Genomic DNA, 23697 nt, shown 5'->3' on the forward strand with positions numbered 1-23697 from the left:
CAGTTCCATACTCTGATTCCAATATATGGCACTAAAATGTAGTTATTTCATGAGGTCCAAAATGTTAAGTTAATACAAGACAATGAGGCAGAAATAATTATTACTAAGATGAGAGATATAAATTATTATTAATAAAATGCAATATTCCTAAAGCTACTAGGACTACACTAATCCTGTCTGGATGGAAGACAGATACAGAGAAATAAATTGTCATTTAGGAGACATGTTGGTCAGCCTTAAAAATAAAGAAAATATATTTGCTGTTGAGAATAGTGCCGCAATAAACATCCCAGCGCAGGTATCTTTTTGACATGATCATTTCTTTCACTTTGAGTATATAGCCAGGAGTGAGATTACTGAATTGAATGGTAGTTCTATTTTTAGTTCTTTGAAAGAATTCTATACTGTTTATCATAAAGGTTGTACTAATGTACATTCCCACCAACAGTGTTTAAGCATTCCTTTTTCTTTGCATCCTCATTAACACCTGTTGTTTTTAGATTTTTTAATAAAAGCTATTCCAACTGGTGTAGGAAAGTATCTCTTTGTGGTTTGATGGTTAGTGATGTTGAGCATTTTCTTCACGTCTTTGGCTACCTGTATGACTTCTTTTGAAATATGTCTGTTCATGTCCTTTGCTCACTTTTTAATAGGATTGTTTGTTTTTCTCGTTGAGTTCCTTGTAGATTCCAGATATTAGCCCTTTGTCAGATGCCTAGTTTGCAAATATTTGTTCCCATTGTGTAGGCTGTCTCTTCACTCTGTTGCTTCTTTTCCTGTGCAGAATTTTTTTAGTTTAATTAAGTACTGTTTGTCTATTTTTGTTTTGGCTGTATTTGCTTCGTCATAAATTATTTGCCTAGGCCAACATCCAACAAAGATTTGTCCTAGGTTTCCTTCTAGGAATGTTTTAGTTTCAGGTCTTAGGTTTAGGTCTTTAATCCATGAGTTAATTTTTTTTATATGGTAAGAGGTATGGGTCCAGTTTCATCCTTTCACTTATGACTATACAATTTTCCCAGCAAAACTGATTAAATAGGGTATCATTTCCCTATTTGTTCCCCATTTGTTGACTTTTTTAAAAACCAGTTGGTGTCAGGTATGTGGTTTTCTTCCTGGGTTCTCTAATCTGTTTCATTTATCTGTGTATCTATTTTTTATATCAGCACCATGATATTTTGGTAACCATATCCTTGTAGGCATAATTCAAAGTCAGGTAATGTCAGCTAACGTGATGTCTTCAGCTAAGTCTCCATCAATGGAGTATTGGATAAAGAAAATATAGTGTACACACACACACACACACACACACACACATCATGGCATACTAACCAGCCATGAAGAAGAATATCATGTATTTTGCAACAACATGAATGGCACTAGAGGCCATTATCCAGAAACAGAAAGTAAAATATTGTGTGTTCTCACTTATAAGTGGGAGCTTAACAATGGTACACATGGACCCATACCAAAAGTTGGAAAAGTGGGAGGTGGGTGAGGATTGAAAAAAAATATCTATTGGCTACAATGTTCACTATTTTGGAGATGAGTACACTAAAAACCCACACTTCACTATGACACAATATAAGCATGCGATAAACCTGTACTTCTACACCCTAAATATATAAAAATAAAAAATAAAAAACGGTGGTTTAGAAAAATGAGAAATCTTTTTAAAAAAATTTAAAAAGAAATAAACAGAGAGGCGTAGCAGTCAGTTTTAAGTTCATATAGTTCTCTCCAGAGAACTGGAACAAGATGACTTTTAGAAATGATATTTGGCACCTCACAGATACAGAAGACATGAAAGTATGGGATAGGTATAAAGCTACTAGAGTCTAATTCTAATAAATATACAATTAATGTAATAGATTTTATCTTTCTGATTCTATGCTTTCAAGCTTCTCCAGAGACTTTTGTCTTCTAACACGTGTAGCTTTTCACACGGAGATTATGCACTAGCCCTTTTATTGTGACTCTTGGGCCGTTGGCAGCTTATTGCTCAACATAAGCAAGGAAATTCTGCTTTTATATTTGTCTTTTACAAGTATCCTTACCCTGATTTAACATTCCAGAATCATAACAACTTTGATAAAATAGAAAGTTTGAAGCTTTGAGTTTGCAAGGCAGTAATAAAAGGTGAGTTCAGGTTTGGAATAAATGGAACAGTATAGAATTGGGAAGGCTTCCCAGATTACACTTTTTAAATTGTGCTTTATTTTCAAATTTGTCTAACAAGTTTTCAAGTAGAGTTAATATTAGACCTGGGCTAATGCTGGTCTACTTTTAAATGATTTTGCTATATTTTTCCTTGAAAGTTACATTTAAAATTAACGTGGAATTTTGCATCCATTCTAGTCTAACATCTAGTCTGTGGAACTCTCCAGGATTAAATACATTGAATTTGCAGGAAAGCTGTGGTTCTATATAATTGGTGGGAGACTCAGATTGTAGCCGCTCTGTATCAAGATGGCCCACTTATAACTTGGTTCATATCTGTCTGTCTGTGGAAGCCCTACATATCCATCAGGCAAGGGAATAAAGAAACTCTGGGGCCAGAGCTGGACCTTCCCATGGTACAGAAGCCTATCTACTGTAGCTCCACTCATTTTCCTTTCACAAAACTAAGTACATGTAGTATCATATTGATGCCTATTTGTGCCTTGTAAGTCTGGTTGCTAGCTGTGTCCCTTGGCAATAGGTAACAAAGTTCAGGGGTATTAAAAATTGCTTTAGCATAGATTAGTGATATAATAAAATTAATTTTTGAAAGGCAAATACTAAAGTTCTATGAATATTATGGTTATATTCAAAAATTCCTATGCTTAAAACAGACTCTTAACAAACAGAATTTCCCTTTCTAAGACTTTCTGACACTATGTATTCAAGTTGTTTGGTGAGAGGAATGATACAAGGTATAGGACAGTTATTACAACAAATCTAAAATATTCTTAAAGCAACATGAAAATACTTTGAGAATTAAAATAGGTAAAGCCATATGAAATTGTCATTTATATAAATCAAAAATTTTGAATTATTTTTGTTGCTTTTCTGGCTGCTAGAACACAATGCAGAAACAAATGTCCAAAACAAACAAAAAAATACATTGTTGATAAGAAAAGAGTTATTTTAACCAAAATCTTGTATATAAGCAACCTTAATTTACTTCCCCAGCTGGATTTCTCTGACTGGGCCCAGATGACTGGGCAGATGGGAACTATATTGTGGGGGAGAAAAAAAAAACCTTGGCAAAGCTGGGCTCGGTGGCTCAAGCACGTAATCCCAGTGTGTCCGGAGTTGGTTCTTTCCTTCGGCGGGTTCGTGGTCTCGCTGACTTCAAGAATGGGACCACCGACCTTCGTGGTGACTGTTACAGCTCTTAAAGATGGCATAGACTCAAAGAGTGAGCAGCAGCAAGACTTATTTTGAATAGCCAAAGAACAAAAGCTTCCACAGCATTGAAGGGGACCCCAGGAGGTTGCCACTGCTGGCTGGGGTGGCCAGCTTTTATTCCCTTATTTGTCCCCTCCCATCTTCTGTTTCTGTCCTACCAGAGTGCCCTTTTCTCAATCCTCCCCGCGATTGGTGACTTTTAGACTTCTGCTGATTGGTGCATTTTACAGGGCACTGATTGCTGCATTTTACAGAGCGCTGATTGGTGCGTTTTACAATCCTAGCTACAGAGCGCTAATTGATGTGTTTTACAATCCTCTTGTAAGACAGAAAAGTTTTCCAAGTCCCCACTCAACCCAGGAAGTCCATCTGGCTTCACTTCTCACCGGCAGTTTGGGAGGCTGATGCAGGTGGATCACTTGAGGCCAGGAGCTCAAGACCAGTGTGGCCAACACGGCGAAACCTCATCTTTATTAACAACACAAAAATTAGCTAGCTGGGCATCGTGATGCATGCATGTATTCCCAGCTACTTGGGAGTCTGAGGCAGGAGAATTGCTTGAACCCTGGAGGCGGAGTTTGTCGTGAGCCCAGATCATGCCACTGGACTCCAGCCTGGGTGATAGAGCAAGACTCCATCAAGAAACAAACAAACAAACAACAACAACAAAAAACTCATACCAAGGGTATTTTCACCTGCCTCTTTTAATTTGAAAGTATCTAATATGTTACTGGGAAAATGTTACTAGTATGTTTTTTCAGGACTGACAGTAATAAGTACCCACTGAATTAAGCACATTATCTCTATTGTCATAACAATAACCTATTATTTGTGACTTTTTATGCAGATATGTTTTATACATTTCAAGGAGTCATGTTTAATATTTACAGTTCTGCCAGGAAGATATTTTTATCCAACTCAAACAGTTATAAGAATCAGGACTTAATTAAAAGAATTACGTGAGAGAGTCACAGTGTGAACTCATGTCTCTGGGTCTTCAAACCCCAGGCTCTTTAACCTTATCTCCTTATCTGAAATGAAAAACACAAAGGCGGTAAATTCCAAACAACAACAAATACACACACAAACACACACACACACACACACACACACACACACACGCAGGAATTTCCAGGCATATTCATCAAAAGCATTTACTTGCAAATGTTTAGCTGCTGATGATTAAGGTAAGGGAGAGCAGTTGAAATAAGTAATAGGCAGACATAAAGGTACTGAAAGGAAGAAGCTAGGGAAGAAGATACTTAGGAAAATAAGTCTTAGAAGAGCATCCGTCAGTGAATATTCAGGTCATAAGCATGCATATATTTAGGGTGGCAGTGCTGTGCAACTGGTAGGAATCCAAACTATGGATCTGATCTTCACCAAGCAAAGAACTTTATTTTGCCTATGGTTGTCATTTATATCATTTTAAAATTTGTTTCATCAGTTTGAGGTACTTTTTTTGATAGAAAATTAAACTTTAGACTTCCACTAAACTTTCCTTTTCTGGAGCTCTGTGTATATTAAATCATTATAATAAACCACTAATAAACCATTATTACAATAATGTAATTAAAATCTATTGCATTCAACTTTCAAATATTTTGTGGAAGGAGCAGGTGATCATGTTATGAATAAACAAATCAGTCAGTTCCTGATTGGAAGAAAAATGCAAATCAGAAACTATTTTAATAACGACAGTTGTTTTAGTCATTATAGAGTTGTTTGCATGATTCCTTCCGCAGATACTATTAGTTGAAAGGTAGCAGCACTACACAATTTTATAGATAGTACTAAGATAAGATTAATAAGGTAGAGCCGCATCTTTTTCTTTATTAATAAAACAAGAAGACTTATGCAGATTTTGTAATGAAAACATGCAATAATTTTTATCTTTCACCTGCAAGTTTATGTTATCCTGATTTGGGATATAAAATAGAAGACACATATTTAACTTAAAATATATTTTTTCATATTATGTACACTTGTTTAATCTTCATAAAATATTTACTACGTAGAGAAAAGAAAATATAATGAAACATGAATTTTGTACTGTTCCTGTTGGAAATTAAATATTCAAAATTTAATGAACATAATTAAGAACATAGTGCCTCAAAAACCATAGTAATGAGAAAATAAAAAACTAATTAGAATATTAGGGAAAAAGAAAAATTTAATGCAAAATTATAGCCTTTTTTCAGACATAGCCGATGACTGAGGTATAGAAAGTTCTCTGTCTTGACTAAATTATTATAATTATAGTAATAATAGTAATTATATTGTAATTATATAAAATATTTTTATATTATATTATATATGATTATATATATTATATATACCTCCCAGAGCAGCAGAACATTGGGGCTTGCTCAAGGCCCAGGTCCGCTACCGTCTTGCTTCAGCTGATGTTTATTGAAGGCCCAAGGCTACTTTAGTCAGCAGGTGGTGAATACTCATCACTCGTTTTCCCCCAAATACAGAGAGTCATCTAGACTGCACTGCCTGTAGTTGAAGAAGGAGTGATGCAGGTACCCCTGTGGCGATAGCAGCTGGTTTTGTGCTGGGTTGCACATCAATCCCACTACCTCTGAGACCAGTGTAGCACCAGAGTCTGCCCAAAGACTGCAGTCTCTGTGGCCTGTGTGCCATTCAAATTTATTTGGGACGCCAGGCCACTTTAGTCAGCTGGTGATGAAGACAGCCAGGATTCAATTTCTCCCACTGACATGTAGGATTTCCCTCTGGCCTAGGACTCATCTAAATGTTCCCTTCCTGAGCACCAGAAAAATTCTGCCAAATGTTGTATTTCACTGTGACAAGGAAGCACTTGTTCCAATATGAAGTCCCATATTTTTTTTCCTCTTCCTCTTCCAAGCACAGAGATTCCCTCTCCATGCAGCCTGGGGGTAGGGCGGGAATGGCATAGGCAATGTAAGACTATCCTTCTTACTCTCTTCAATGCCTCTTTCCCTTTTATTATGTTAAAATGAGGTACTGTGATCTCTCACCTTATTTTTTTGGTTCTTACGAAGGTTTTCTTGCATGAATACTTGTTCAATTTGGTGTTCCTGTTGGGGGACAATCACTGCAGGATTCTAATCCTACTCCACCTTATCCTCTTTAATACACTACTTTTAACAATGAATAGAACAAGTAGGCAGAATATCAATAAGGAAATAGAGGACTTGAACAACACCATAAATCAACTAGACTAGCAGCCACATGTACGGCACTTCACCTAACAATAGCATCATACACCTGATCTCCATGGACGTTCTCCAGAACAGACCATATTTTAAGTAATAAAACAAGTCACATAAAGTTTAAAAGACTTAATATATACATCATAACTTCTCTGATGACAATGGAATTAAATAGAAATCAGTAATAGAAGGAAATCTAGATAATTCACAAATATGTAGAAATTAAGACATTCTTGACCAATAAATTGAAGGAAAATTATAAAATGCTTTGAGATTAAAGAAAATGGAAAAAATACCAAAGTAATGAGATTTAGTAAAGACAGTTCTTAGAGGGCAATATATGGCAGTAAACACATTAAAAAGTTAGAAATATATAAAATCAATAACCTAACTTTATGACTTAAGTAATTAGAAAAAAAAAAGTGAACTAAGTCCAAAGCTAACAGAACAAAGGGAACAAAGATTAAAAGGAAGATCAACAAAACAGAAAACAGAAGAACAATAGAGAGAATCAAGAAAAAACAAAAATGATAAGCTTTCAGATCAATTGACCAATATAAAAGACAAAAGACTAGTAACATCAGAAAAGGAAAACAGGAACATTACCACTGATAGTCCAGAAATAAAATGAATTATGAGATAATATTATAAATAAATTTATGTCAACAAATTAGATAACTTACATGAAATGGAGAAATTCCTATAAAGACACAATCTATTCAAACTAAATCAAGAAGAAACAAAAAATTTGAATAGGCCTATTAAAAATTCTCCAAGACATTGAATTCGTAATCATACACTTTCCAAGAAAATCCAAAGACCAGATGGCTTCATTGATGAATTCTATCAAACATTTAAAGAAGAAGAAACACTAACCCTTCTCAAAATCTCAAAAATGTGGAGGAAGGAACAATTCAAACTCATTCTGTAAGTCCAGCATTACCATAATACCAAAGTCACACAAGGACATCATAAAAAAAGAAAACTATAGATTAACACTTCCCATAAATATTGATTCAAAAATTATCGACAAAACAGCAGCAATCAGAATCCAGCAGCATGATAACATATTTAAACATTATGACCAAATGGGATTTATCCTAAGAATGCAAGAATGGTCCAACACATAACATTAAATCAATGTAATATACCACATTAAAAGCAATGAAAGGAGGTAAAACTCACATGATCATCTCCATTTATGCAAGAAAAATTGGCCAAATTTAGCACATTTTTAGAATAAAAACACTCAATAAACAGAATGCAATAATTTTTTTTTTTTTCTTTTTGAGACAGAGTCTCGCTCTGTCACCCAGGCTGGAATGCAGTGGCCGGATCTCAGCTCACTGCAAGCTCCACCTCCCGGATTCACGCCATTCTCCTGCCTCAGCCTCCCGAGTAGCTGAGACTACAGACGCCCGCCACCACGCCCGGCTAGTTTTTTGTATTTTTTAGTAGAGACAGGGTTTCACGGTGTTAGCCAGGATGGTCTCGATCTCCTGACCTCGTGATCCACCCGTCTCGGCCTCCCAAAGTGCTGGGATTACAGACTTGAGCCACCGCGCTCGGCCAATGCAATAATTTTTTAACAGGAAAAATGACATTTGTGAAAAACTCACAGAGAGCATCCTTACTAGTAATGAAAATAAAAGTTTTACTTGTAAGTTCAAGACCTTATGGAGGATGAAGCTTGTCACCACTTCCATAGAACACAGCACTGGAAACTCAAGCCAGAGTAATTAGTCAAGGAAAAGAAATAAAACTCTTCCAAATTGGAAAGGGAGAAGTTAAATTACCTATGTTCACAGATGACATCATTTTCTATATAGAAATACTAAATAATTCCCAGAAAAATCATAATGCTAATAAATGAATTAAGCAAAATTTCAAAATACAAAGTCGACATTCAAAAATAAGTTTCATTTCCATACACTAGCAATGAAAAATCAGAAAAGAAAATAAAAGTAATTCAGTGTATATTAGCATCAAAAAGAATAAAATGCAAACAGTAAAAGTAACCGCTGAAAACTATAAAACATTCCTAAATCAAACAAGATCTAAATAAATGAAAGATATCTACATTCATGAATTGAAAATTTCGATATTATTAAAATGGTGGTAATCCTCAAATTTTTATACAAATTCAGGGAAATCTTGACCAACATCTCAGTGGCCTTCTTTGCAGAAATGGCAAAGCCAATTTTGAAATTCATATGGAATTGTGAAGGACCCAAAGTATCCAAGGCAATCTTGGGAAAAAAAAAAAAAAAAAAGGAGAATTCTCATGGCCATAATTTTTAGTATTTTAATCCATTGTCCATTTCTTCACTATTGTGAAAGTACCTGTATCTTCTATTATTTCTTAATTCATACCCTAGTAATGCTGAAGTAAATTTGCTTCAATTACAAACATTATTTAGGCTTCTAAAATATTAGGCTTTTGATGTATTCTGGAAAATTATTATTCAGATTGCTTTCATCATGTGTCTCCTGCAGCAGTATCTGTGTTATCCCCAACCTACTTCATATTAGGTTTTTGACACTTTAAATTTTGTAATTTTATCAATTTCTTATTAGTAATCATTGTCTATTTTCCTTTTTTCTGTTTTTGAGATGGAGTCTTGCTCTGTCACCCAGGCTGGAGTGCAGTGATGTGATCTCGGCTCACTGTAACCTCTGCCTCCTGGGTTTAAGCAATTATTCTGCCTCAGCCTCCCTAGTAGCTGGGTTCACAGGCGCCCACCACCATGCTGGGCTAATTTTTGTATTTTTAGTAGAGATGGGGTTTTACCATGTTGGTCAGGATGGTCTCGAACTCCTGACCTCATGATCTGCCCGTCTCAGCTTCCCAAAGGGCAGGAATTACAGGCGTGAGCCACAGCACCCAGTTGTTTTCTTTTGGAGACTCTTTTATTTACAAGTAATTACATTCTTATTTATTTTAAGCATTTTAATTATATTTATTTATATGGGTGTCTACCAATGGCTAAATCCACCTATTTATAGCTGACAGTGCTGTTAAGGTTCTGATCTTTCCTTCTTTGCTCCTTCCTTTCACTATTTTCTTTGACATCATTTCATTTTTTTCCCCTCTCAAGAATAAGCCCCTGCTTTTCCTTCTGTTGGCAGATTGCCACCAGGCTGATAGTTTTTTTTATATATATATAGCAGAAATGGAAAGCCAAAAGTGTATGAGAATTTAAATTTCCTAATCAATAACTGACAAGCACAGGAGTACAAATGTTTCTGCTTCCTTGATCCCTATTTGAACAATTCTAAGAAATTATCTAGCCTATATCCAGAGCTTCTGTGCAGGATAGAGTTGGAGTGAATGCGTGTGGGATTTGCTTGGTATTTTATGTTTTGCTTGGCTTCCTTACTTCCCTTTGTCAAATTTTCTTATTTAGTTTTCAGTTTCTTCTGAATGCATATTAAATAATCTACCTTCATTTTTATTTTTATTTCACTGTCTGCTTCTGTGGAACCCAAATTATCACACTCTTAAAAATTAAGATTTTAAATTTTATTTGTTGTGGCATAACATACATACAATGATGTATATTAAGCATGTTAGTCTTAGATATTTCACTTGATATATTTTTTATCTACAGACACAAGATGCATCTATAAGGTGTTTTTATTAGAAAATACCTTGATCAAGATATAAACACTTTTAACACTTTTAAAATTTCCCTCATGCTTCTTCATGGTCAGCACTCTGCACTCTCTCACCCCTGAAGCACACAAAACAACCTGTTTTGGATCTGTCAGCATCGATTAGCCTTTAAAAAAAGTTTTTGAATTTCATATAAATGGATTCATACAGAATGTACTCTTATGTTTCTTTCTTAATTTATACAGTATAATGGCCATCTTAGTCCATTCAAACTCATACAACAAAATACTATAAACTGGGTGGCTTATAAACAACAGACGTTTGTTTCTCATAGTTTTGGAAGACTTTGTTTTGTTCAAGATCAAGTCACCGGCAGATTTTGTGTCTGGTGGGAGCTTGCTTCCTTATAGATGTCCATCTTCTCGTTGTAAGCTCACATGGTGGAAGGGGTGGATGAGCTCTATATATTTCCTTAGATTTATGGAAGCCACATATATCTATATCAACATATAGTTTTCAGAATTTTAATTTATATCCTTTGGTTCTTATATATACCCTACATTATGCTTTTTTATTTCTGATTCAGATTGTTTTCATTTTTCATGTTGTTGATTATCTAAAACAATCATGATTGCTTGTGCTAATATTTCAAAATGAAGAATTATGTTTATTATGTGTTTATTAGTATAGTTACATGAATAATGTAAGTCACTTCTCTGTATAAGCCTATCACTTAAATGGGAAGAAATGACTATGTCAAGATGTAATCTCACCAATAAGATATTTCTTTGTGTAGTGTAAGGTAGGGAATAGGTAGGTAGACTGGGAAGTTCATGTCAATGTAGCCATTGCTAGAAAGAGCTTTGTACTTTTTAATTTAATCTTTGTCTATTTGGCTTTACAATTTTTAACATTTTATTTTATTTATTTAGTTTTCATGATAAACTAAATAAATAAAAATAAAATTTAAAAATGCATCCAGTGCCTGGAAAGGGCATTCATCATTTTGTAATTAGTGTACATCTGAGAAAGACTATTAGAACCTAATGCCAAACATGAAAATTCCTCCTCAATAAAGAACGATTTTATGTTTTTGTTTGTTTGTTTTTTGTTTTGAGATGGAGTTTAGCTCTTGTTGCCCAGGCTGGAATGCAATGGCATGATCTTCGCTCATCGCAACCTCCGTTTCCTGGGTTCAAATGATTCTCCTGCCTCAGCATCCCGAGTAGCTGGGATTACAAGCGCGCAACACCACACCCAGCTAATTTTTGTATTTTTAGTAGAGATGGGGTTTCTCCGTGTTGGTCAGGCTCATCTTGAACTCCTGATCTCAGATGATCTGCCTACTTCGGCCTCTCAAAGTGCTGGGATCACAGGTGTGAACCACCGCACCCAGCCAGTTTTATGGTTTTAATCTTGGTGCAAACAATAAACTAGCCACTCTCTATCTATCTTTACTTACTGGAGGTTGAAGGGGACGTGTAAGGAATATTTGTCTGGCCTATCTATTCTATAGTATTTAAATATCAATCTTTAAAAAAGAGCATTCAGTAATTTCGAAGACTAAAAGTTTTATACTCTTTTTGCAACATCACTTCTGAAGTCTTTTTGTACTGATTTTGGTTCACTAAGTTTATATTTCAGAAATCTTCCAAATACCTGGTTTGCAAACGAATTTGTTTTATAATGTTAATAAAAGTCTGTAATTTGAAAACAATCTGTTGTTTTAATGGGTTTTAGGCAACTAGGGCAATTAAATAATTTGAATCAGTTAGTTTTTGTCTTTTGTGTTATTCATGTTGGGTTCTTCATCTTAGGCTCACAATTATGTATAGTTGATACATATTTTGATTCTCTATTAATTGATAGAGGATCAAATTATAGAGAGAGAGAGATGAGGATATTGATGCCCTAAGCATAAGTAATTTCCTCAATGTTGAGTGGCTGCTAAGTGCAAAAGCTAAGCTGAAGGCAAGGTTTGACTATCTTTAAAAATAATATTGTTATCCACTAGCCCAGTTTTTAATGTGCCATTGGTGCAACTATATCAGCTTTGTTTGTGGAGCTTTACAAAATCAGATTCCCAAAGTCTTCCCAGGTCTAAAAATAAAATTATCTATGACTGCTCACAATAGATATTATTTTTACTATCATCATACATGATATTTAGAGCCATGAGTTTGAAAAACATTAAACAATATTACATTATGAATTAGAAAATCAATAGACTAGTATGTTTACCAGTTTATTTGTTTTATCCCTTTTTTCAAGGTTCTTCTTAAAAGGGATATGTTATTTTTTGGGTGTGGGGGTTAATTGAAGCCAAATGCTTTTTATTAGCTCAGGCTCCCAGCTCATGACAACTTTGTGCTCTTATTTATAAGGATAATAATAGCCAATTATGTGAAAGTATCCAGAGGGAGCACATTTTTATAAATTTCTTTATTTTTTATTTTTATTATTATTATTATTTTTTGAGATGAAGTCTCACTTACTCTTTCACCCAGGCTGGAGTACAGCGGCACGATCTTGGTTTACTGCAATCTCTGCTTCCTGGGTTCAAGAGATTCTCCTGCCTCAGCCTCCTGTGTAGTCAAGATTACAGGTGTGTGCCACCACAATGGGCTAATTTTTGTATTTTTTGTAGAAACGGAGTTTCACCATGTTGGTCAAGCTGGTCTCAAACTCCTGACCTCAAGTGATCCGCCTGCCTCGACCCTGAATATTTATAAATTTCTTTATGATGCCACAGGTAATTGGAAAAGTTAATTGAAATCATGTAAATAGAAACTCAAACTTTTATATAAGAATTTGAAAGTGAGGACGGGCATGGGACTCACACCTGTAATCCTAGCACTTTGGGAGGCTGAGGTGGGAGTATCACAAGGTCAGGAGATTGAGACCATCCTGGCTAACACAGTGAAACCGGTCTCCACTAAAAATATAAAAAATTAGCCAGGCATGGTGGCGGGCACCTGTAGTCCCAGCTACTCGGGAGACTGAGGCAGGAGAATGGCATGAACCCAGAAAGTGGAGCTTGCAGTGAGCCGAGATCTCACCACTGCACTCCAGCATGGGGGACAGAGCGAGATTCCGTCACAAAAAAAAAAAAAAAAAAAAGAATTTGAAAGTGAAAACTCCAGGATTTTGTTCAGTTGCATCTAAATTAACCAAACCCTATACTTGTAATTTTTTTTCATTCCTTCAGAAAATTATTTTACCTCAGCAGTCACTAGAATTGTTTGCGAATACCACATTTCTCCTCACCTTCTCTGTTCATGGTAAGATTATACTTCCTCATAGCTGTGATATTAGGTAAGGCCATGTGACTTTCTTTGGCCAAGGAGATATGTATAGAACTGATGTATGTCACTTCCAGGAAGAACTTCTGGAGCCAGTGCACAGTCCATCATTTCTTCTTCATTGTGAAATAATGATTTTAATAGTCAGTGTCAAGAAAGAGCCTCCTTTAGCCAAAGTGACCACACAGTGTGGTGAGAAACTTGTTGTATGCGAATCCTCTGAAACTTAGTAGTTGGTTGTTTTGGTAATATATTCTAGTTCACTATGACTATCATATTAACTTTCAGAAACATTACGCTGGGACACTTTCCCTGGAAAACTTTGGAAACATTGGAATGAAGAGACAAAGACCTTTGCTTCCCTCTTTACCATATGCTGTTGTTTTCATAAGACATAGAAGGGACCCTGATATCTGGAACCCTAAAAACTGTTTCTGATGGCAATGAGATGTTTTTAAAAAGCAAGATAAATATGGGTTACACTTAAACTGTAGAATAATGTTATAGTCATGTATTCATAAATATACATTCTTAGAAAGTAGTTGCTAAGCATGTAAAAATATATATTAAAATGTGACAGTAAAATTGCTGATATAATGTGCCAAAAGGTTCTTATAGTTTGCATATTTGTCCCCTTTAAATCTCATATTGAAATGTGATGCCTGATGCTGGAGGCGGGGACTGATGGGAGATATTGAATCACGGGGACAGATCCCTGATGAATGGCTTGGTGCCATTCCCTTGGTGATGAGTGAGTTCTCATCCACTCTGTTCATGTGAAATTTGGTTATTTAAAAGACTTTGGGACATCTCTCTTGCTTTCTTTCTTGCTATGTGACATGCTTGCTCCCTCTTCACCTTCTCCCTTGTTTATAAGCTTCCTGAGACCCTTACCAGAAACAGAAGCTAGCACCATTCTTCCTGTACGGCCTGTAGAACCATGAGCCAAAATGGTGTTTTAAGCTTCCTAAATAATCCATTAAAAAAAAAAAAAAAGTGGAAAATGGCAGAGCAGGAAGATTCATGGAGTGGTTTCTCCAGCTAAGCAACCAGTGAACTAAAAGAAACAATTTGAATAAACTATGTTGAAACTCCGGAATCTGATGGATCAGATATAATAGCTGGGGATTCCTTGATGAAGGGAGAGACTGCTGTTTTTGACAAGAAAGCTATGTGTACAAGCCCACCATGGCTTTGGGGAGAGCAGCTGGCATTTCTGGGGTGACTGACTGGTGCCAAACAGAGATAGGAGACCTTGTGCTCCAGAAATTTGAGGTTATTTGAGTTGGTCTGGTGGTCCCCTAAAAGAATGGCACAGAAACTTTCCTTACATTTAGCCATCTGAATTGCAATGATTTCCTCTGGTGGCATCGATTAAGACATTTACAAAGACAGAATCCTTCTCCCTCACCCCCTTTTGGATCCAGCCATTCAGAAAAACCTTTGTTGGGTCACTGTCTGAACCTAGACAAAAGGGTCCAGAAACTGAGTGACCACATAAAAGGAAAAACACTTAAAATAATTTGGAAAAGTTATAAATGGGTATTTCCAGCCCTATACAAGCCAAATCAACAATCCTTGATGATTGGGAGAATCATCAGATTTCCAAAATTACCACATTATAACACTAAAAATGCTCAGTTCTCTACGAAAAATTAGAAAACATTTAAGGAGACTAGAAAGTATTACCTACTAAAATCGTTCAAACAAAACTTGACAGACACCATTTCTAAGGAAGCCTAGACATTGGAATTGCTGAATTCAATATATATTAAAGGGATTATACGTCAAGATAAAGTGGGATTTAGCCCAGAAATTCAACATACAGGTTGATTCAACATAGCAAAATCAATCAATATAATACAACAAATTAATAGACTAGAAGAGAAAAATAACACGTGATTATTTTAGTAAAGGCAGAAAAATATTTGACATAATCAATACCCTTTCATAATAAGCAAACATTCACAAATGAAGTAGAAATAGAAGAGAACTACCTCAACTTAGCAAAGGTCACCTATGAAAATGTCTGTAGCTAAAAGCAAACCTAATAGTGAAAGATTGATAGCATTCTTTCTAAGATCAGAAAGATAGTGATGTCTGCTGTCACTAAAATCATTTAACATTGTACTAAAGATACTAGTCCGTGAAACATAAAATAACATAAAATAAAATAAAAGGCATCATGTTGAACATAAAGTTATAAAACTATATTTGCAATTCGTCATGATTTTGTATAGAGAAAATACCAAGGAACCAAAAGGATTATTAGAGCTAGTAGATAAGTTCACTAAAGTTGCATGATATAAGAGCAATATTCAAAGATCTATTGTACTTTTTATACACCAAAAATCATCTTAAAATAAAATTAAGAAATCAATTTTATTAAAAACAGCACAATAAAATACTTAGAAATGAATTTAATAAAAATATCAAGATAGACACTGAGAGTTACAAAAACATTGTTAAAAGAAATTAAAGCTCTAAATAAACAGAAGCCCATCCCATGATTTCCTGTTAATGGGCTAGAAGGCTTATCATTACTAAAATGTCAATATGTCAGAAACTGATATGTATCAATGAGATGTCTATCAAATTTTCAACTGGCTTTTTCTTGCAGAAATAGACAAGCCAACACTAAAGCTCATATGGAAATACAGGAGACATAGAATAGTAAAAACACACTTAAAAAAAAAGAACAAAATTAGACTATTCACATTTCTTAATTTCAAAACTTACTATACAAAACTGTTGTCATCAACACTGTGTGCAACTGACGTATAAATCAAAAACATAGATTAACAAAATGAATTTTATGGTATACAGAAAATCCTATGCATATATGACTAACTGATGTTTGAAAAGAGTACCAAGAAAATTTTATAGTAAAAAATATATAGTCTTTTCAACAAATAGTGCTTGACCAACTCAATATTGATATGCAGAACAATGAAAGTGGACCCTTATAATATATAAAAAATCAACTCAAACTAGATCAATATGCAAGTGTAGGAGCTAAAACTAAAAACTCTTATAAAGAAACATAGGTGTATATCTGTGTGACCTTGGATTAAGCAAATGTTTGATACATATGGCACCCAAAGCAAAAGCAACAAAGGAAAAAGTAAAGTAGACTTCATGAAATGTAAATACTTTTAAAGCTCAGAAGAATACTGTCAAGAAAATCCAACACTATAGCTTTGTAATATAGTTTGAAAATAGGGAATGTGATGCCTCCAACTTTGTTGTTTCTCAAAATTACCTCAGCTATTTGAGGTCTTTTGTGGTTCTATACTAAATTTAAGTTATTTTTCTCTCTTTCTGTGAAAAATGCCATTATAATTTTGATAGGGTTTTCATTAAGTTGGTAGATCATTTTAGGTAGTGTGGACATTTTAATAATATTTATTCTTCCCATCAAGGATAGGATATCTTTTTATGTATTTGTGTGTCTTCTTCAATTTCATCAATGTCTTACAGTTTTCAGTTTACAAATCCTGCATCTCCTTGGTTAAATTTATTCCTAAGTATTTTTAATGCTAAAGATAATAGTTTTCTTACTTCCTTTCTAGGATTGTTTGTTTTTTGTGTGTATGTATAGAAATGCAATTTTTTTTTAAATTTTGTATCTTGCAAGTTTACTGAATTAGTTTACAAGTTCTAATGGGGTTATTTTTCCAGAGTCATTAATGTTTTCAATACATAAGTTAATGTTATTTGCAGACTATATTACAAAGCTATAGCAATCAAAGCAGTATGGTACTGGCATAAAATCAGAAACACAGACCAATGGAACAGAATGTAGAGCCCAGAAATAAACCCACACATATATAGTCAATTAATCTTTGACAAGAGCACAACTAATACCCAATGGTGAAGGGAAAGTCTCATGAATAGATTAGAAAACTTAGAAAACTGGATATACACATGCAAAAGAATAAAACTGAACTCCTATTTTATACTATATACAGAAGTCAACTCAAAATTGATTAAATACTTAAATGTCTGATGTAAAGCCATAAAACTCCTGCAAGAAAACTTAGAGAAAGCTGACATTGGTCTTGGTAATGCTTTTTTGTATATGACATCACAAGCACAGGCAACAAATACAAAAATAGACAAGTGGTACTACATTGTATTATTCAGGGTTATCTAGAGGGACAGAACCAAGAGGCTATACATATATATATATAATATATATATAATATGTATCTATATAACATCTATATATCTATTATAATATGTTATATATATATAAAGGGGAGTTTATTAAGGAGTATTAACTCACAAAATCACAAGATTCCACAATAGGCTGTCTGTAAGTTGAGGAGCAAGGAAGCTTGTCTGAGTCCCAAAGCTGAAGAACTTGGAGTCTGATGTTCAAGGGCAAGAAGCATCTGGTATGGGAGAAAGATGTAGGCTGGGAGGCTAAGCCCATCTAGCCTTTTCACATTTTTTTTCTGGCTGCTTTATATCCTGGTTGCACTGGCAGCTGATTAGATGGTGCCCACCCAGATTAGGTGTGGGTTTGCCTTTCCCAGCCCACTGACTCAAATGTTAATCTTTTTTGGTAACACCCTCACAGACATACCCAAGATTAATACTTTGCACCCTTCAATCTAATCAAGGTGACACTCAGTATTAACATCACATACATTAAACTAAAATTCATCTGCATAGCAAAAGAATAATCAACAAAATTCAAAGGCAACATATAAAATGGGAGAAGATATTTGTAAGACAAATATCTAATATGGGGTTCATATCCAAAAACACAAAGAACTCATACAACTCAATAGCAAAAAATAAAAATGGACAAAAAATTGGAGAGAATTGGTTGGGTGCAGTGGCTCATGACTGTAATCCCAACACTTTGGGAGGCCAAGGCAGGCAGAGCGTGAGGTCAGGAGTTCGAAACCAGCCTGGCTAACAAGGTGAAACCCCAACTCTACTAAAAATACAAAAAGTTAGCTGGGTGTGGTGGCACACACCTCTAGTTCCAGCTATTCGGGAGGCTGAGGCAGGAGAATCACTTGAACCCAGGAGGTGGAGGTTTCAGTGAGCCGAGATCATGCCATTGCACTCCAGCACAGGTGACAGAGTGAGACTCTGTCTCAAAACAAACAAACAAACAAACAAAAAAGTTTAAATTAAATGTAGTTTTCTGGATTATTGTTATTTTAAAAAATAAAAAATTCATTGCAGTTAGCAATGGACAATGCTATTCTGTACTTTATTCTCTGATATATTTGTTAAGAACTTTTTCTTTAAGAGCACTAAGTGATACTTTATTGATTTGTGAATTTTCAGCTTGTACTGTTTCATTTTCTAAATCTTTTAAGTTTGGGAATTAGAGCCTCAGGAGCTGACTAATTAATTGAAACCAACAACAACAAAACCACTGCCTTTGAGTAATGGTTGTCTCTAAGCAAATGAAAAGAAGAATAAACCTGATAATGCCACAGACACATTTTGTAGAAGAGTTGAAGACTTTTTGAACAGTGCGAATTCCAGAATGGGGTAATACAATAAGCAAATAAATTAGTAAAATTTAGCCAATACAAAACACATTCTTTTTTTTTTTTGAAATGGAGTCTCACTTTGTTGCCCAGGCTGGAGTGTGGTAGTACAATCTGGGCTCACTGCAAGCTCCGCCTCCTGGATTCATGCCATTCTCCTGACTCAGCCTCCCCAGTAGCTGGGACTACAGGCGCCTGCACCACGCCCAGCTAATTTTTTGTATTTTTAGTAGAGACAGGGTTTCACTGTGTTAGCCAGGATGGTCTCAATCTCCTGACCTCGTGATCCGCCTGCCTCAGCCTCCCAAAGTGTTGGGAATACAAGTGTGAGCCACCGCGCCAGGCCCAAAACACATTCTTGAGAAATATTTTTGTCCAAAGAAAATTACATTTGTGAGTAGAATTTTCTATATTTTTACAGGAAAAAGAAAAAGCAGTGATTAAAATGCTATAACAGACATGACCTGCTCTGGGCACTAAACCAACAGAATTAGCTATATGAGTTTCCTATGGCTGCTGTTAAGAAACAACCACAAAGTGAGTGGCAAAACACCGTTAGAAATGTATCCTTCCATAGGCCTGGAGACTAGAAATCTGAAATCCAGTTATCAGCAGGACAATATCTGTGTTAGCCTCTGGTGGTGTGGACAATCCTTTGTATTCCTTGGATGGTGCTATATAACTTGTCTGTCTGCCTCCTTCATCACATGGTCTCTTTAGTCTATGTGTGTGTGTCTTCACATGGTTTTCTCCTTTGTGTGTGTCTGTCTCTGTGGCTCTTCTCTTCTTATAAAGACAGCAGTCATATTTGATGAGGACCTACCCTATTCCAGTAAAACCTCATCTTAACCATTAACGTATTACATCGGCAAAGACATTCTTTTCACATGCACAGGGGTTAGGACTTCCATGTATCTTGGAGACAGCATTACACATACAATACTAGCTATTAAAAAGTGACACTGATTTTATAATATTGACTTTAATTTTGGAAATGAAATTTTTATGTTTATAAATGTTTATTAGTTGCTAACTGTTCTATATTTAAACAAGCAACTCATACCATAATTACAGTATAACAATTGTCTAATGTTTACACATACCAGAAAGATACATACAATTTACAGCTTGATTTTACCTTTAGTTTACTGTAAAAATATTCGGAAACTCATTTCACCTCAGGCATTTTAATAGCCTCATGAAACAGCCCCAGTTAAAATTTGAGGGGACAGGTGTTTTACTGTCAGTAGCTTTAGAAATCCTGGTATAAGGCAGGAGATGGTGCTGAGGTAAGTGTAGGAAGGTTCAAGGCAGAATTAATATATATCTGCCATAGGTTGGGCTGGTTCCTCAGAGGCAACCATTAAGCCAATGTCAGTATTTATAAGTCAGAAGTAGCCCTACTTATTGATGGCGTGTCACAAGCTAGTGGACTAGAATTGGAGGTAAGAATCCAGCGCCAAGGAAGGAGATTTTCAGCAAGCACGCGCAGAAAGCTGAGGTTCTGAGAAGGTACCAAAGGTCTCCCTACACAAACCAAGAAGGATTAGGGTTGAATTAAAATGTGGAGTGTATCTCAGTCTGTAGGCTGGGCATTTTTCTCTGGTGCCTTTCAAAGTTTCTGTGGAGAGATTGTCCAAAGCTTCTGAAGATCCCAAAGGTATACAATGAAATTTTGATTTTTTTTTTTTTTTTGACAGTCTCTCTCTGTCACCCACGCTGGAGTGCAGCGGCGAGATCTCGGCTCGCTGCAGTCTCTGCCTCCTGGATTCAAGTGATTCTCCTGCCTCAGCCTCCCAAGTAGCTGGGATTACAAGTGCCCTCCACTACACTCGGTTAATTTTTGGTATTTTTAATAAAGATGAGGTTTCACCATGTTAGCCAGGCTGGTCTCATCTCAAACTGCTGACCTCAGGTAATCTGCCCGGCTGGGCCTCCCAAAATGCTGGAATTATAGGCGTGAGCCACTGTGCCCGGCCGATACATGATCAAACATTTTAAGGACCACTATGATCATCTCAGTAGCTTCCGCTATGAAGACCCAAGGAAACATAGGCAGATTGACAAGAAATAGAGTCTACATGTGATCCACTCAATTTACGTATTCAGATCACCAACATAAATAAGTCTGATCCATCGCATGTTGCCATCAAAACAACGTATTCATATGAATCTTTCAATGAGGCAGGAAATTATTCAGACCAGGGTGCAGAACCTCTCATCTTGCGTGCTCTATGAGGAAAATTTATTCAAATCTGAGGGTAAATAAGTAAAAGTGATATTGACTTTCAAGCAAAATTATAAGGTTCCAAGGAAGGATTTGCTTGTAAAGCAAGCTTATTCTTCTAACTTTACCAGTTGGTAGAATTTTAAAGTTCGAATGTATAAGAAATAATTTATATATTTTATATAGATGTGTGTGTGTGTATAATATACACACCACCTAGAACTGCATAAAAATGCATTTCAAGCCATTTTTGTGAAGTTAGTAATATAAGAAAATTGCTTCGATTTATACAAAAATTATTACTCCTCATTTCAAAGCTCGAAAATAATATGCAAAACTCTCCCACGATAATGGAATAGTAGCCCAGGTAAAGAGGTGGAAGTGGCAAAAAACACATTTCCGATGTCGTTGCCTCAGAAAATAGTAAGGCCTCTCTGCTTCCCCCAAACCCTAGGACTCGTTTCTCTTCCCTATTTGCCACCTTTATTTCACTTTATCTTTTTTATTCTTGCTGATTATGCATTCTCTTTCATCAAGTCCCCAACTCTCTGCATCTATAGCTTTCTTTCTTTTCCCTCTTTCTGCTTTCTTTTTTACTGCTGACGCAATTAGACCCCTTCCACACTTCATCTTTCTCCTTAAAATGGCCCTGATTTAAAACTCAAATTTATCTATCCCTCCTTTGTCTTTATCAAATAATTCTACCTTCTTAGTTTTAAATTATAGATCCTTAATTCTAGTAATATTTTCTTTAAAAATTATCCTTTTTAAATACCATGACTCATCCCTGCCCATGGGTCCCTGGTTGTTGAATCAACCCAATTTTAAAAAATACTTTCAATTTGTTTTTCACTTCACTTTCCTTCTATAAACCTAACCTGAATAAAGATATTTGGTGAATTGAGCCACCACTTTAATTAGCTCAGAGGCAATCTCTTAAGAAATAGCAATTTTAAGAAATAAATCAAATAACAGAATTATGTGATTGATATTTTAGGGGATTATTTAAACAAATTCTCATCTTAAGTGCGTGTCTCAGTCAGTCTACTTTGTTTCTCTTGTTTAAAATTCCATTGTTTTTATTTGTAAATGGGGAGGAAATGTACCATATAGTTTCTGATATTGTTCTTTCTGTATACATGACATATTTTCTTACAAAGCATTTCACAGATTACATTACTCTGTTTTGGATTTTTGCAGATTAATTCTAAATGAGATCACAATGAATGCAATATTCATAACAAACTCACTAACATATTTTAAGGCAATTTTGAAAGAATCATTTTGCTTCTTCCACTCCTCAATTTGACTTACTGAAATGAGTCATATTTCTAAGAGTTGGGTAGTTTTCCAGTATTTTAGGTGCTGTTCATTTTAAGAAATATCAAACATTATATAAATAAAATTGGTTGTTATAAATGATTTTATGGCTTATATTCAGACTAAAGTGGTCAATTTATATCTGGGTAAGACATATGATATCTGATATATTTGAAAAATCTCATGAGGTTTTTCTGATGACTAAAATTTATTTTCTAACATGCTAAAGTGCAAGTTATGAGCTTAGAGCAGACATGTGATATCAATTCTCAGTGGCCCAGACCAACCCCTCCATTTCTTAACTCGTGTAGTGTCTGGGCAAAGGTTTTGAATACTTTTTGGTGTGATTTACAGCTATGAGATAGTTTTCTTATTTAGTAAAAGTTTAAACACTTCTATTTTTAATTTAATTTCCTGCACACACACAAAAATACAACTGTAATGATTTATTCATTGTGTTATAGACATGTCCGTGGCTTCAAGCTACTCCTGGCAAGTGACTGAATATAAAGACAAATTCTGCAAGATGTGTATCAGTGGAATATGCCATACTCTTACCACTCAGCAAACCTTAGTAGGACATATACTGTTATATACAACTTATTGCCCTCAAGATTTATTAGACTTTCTCCTTATAGTTTCTAAGTCAGAGAATTCAACCAGAAAAAAAAGTGTATATCTTCTATTGTATTTTTTAAATTTAAATAATTTAATAATATCTTTGCCATATTTACAGAATAGGGCTGTATACAGGAAGCCTTTGAGGGCAAACTACAGCAAAACTCAGAGTGCAGAAAATGCATTATTGCTCTTTTCAATGCATGGTGAATGTCAGAACCCTTGTGTTAGATTATATGGATTCTGGTTTGACCATGTGACTAGTTTTGACCACTGGCACTTGAAGGGGTGACAGTTGCTTTAGCCTGGTCCCCCAATGAGAGGCATAGTGATTAGATCTAAATTCGATGCACAAAATACAGCAGAATCATGTAGTCAGACTTGCAGACTCTTATATGATTTATTGAACCTTTAGGCATTGCATTTTCCTGAAACATTATTTCCATAAAAAGTAACTAATACAGGTCTCTTCTGTGAGGAGACCTTATTTCCACAACAC

This window comes from Trachypithecus francoisi, unplaced genomic scaffold (assembly GCF_009764315.1).
Source record: "Trachypithecus francoisi isolate TF-2019V2 unplaced genomic scaffold, Tfra_2.0 Lachesis_group17, whole genome shotgun sequence".
Lineage (NCBI taxonomy): Eukaryota > Metazoa > Chordata > Mammalia > Primates > Cercopithecidae > Trachypithecus > Trachypithecus francoisi.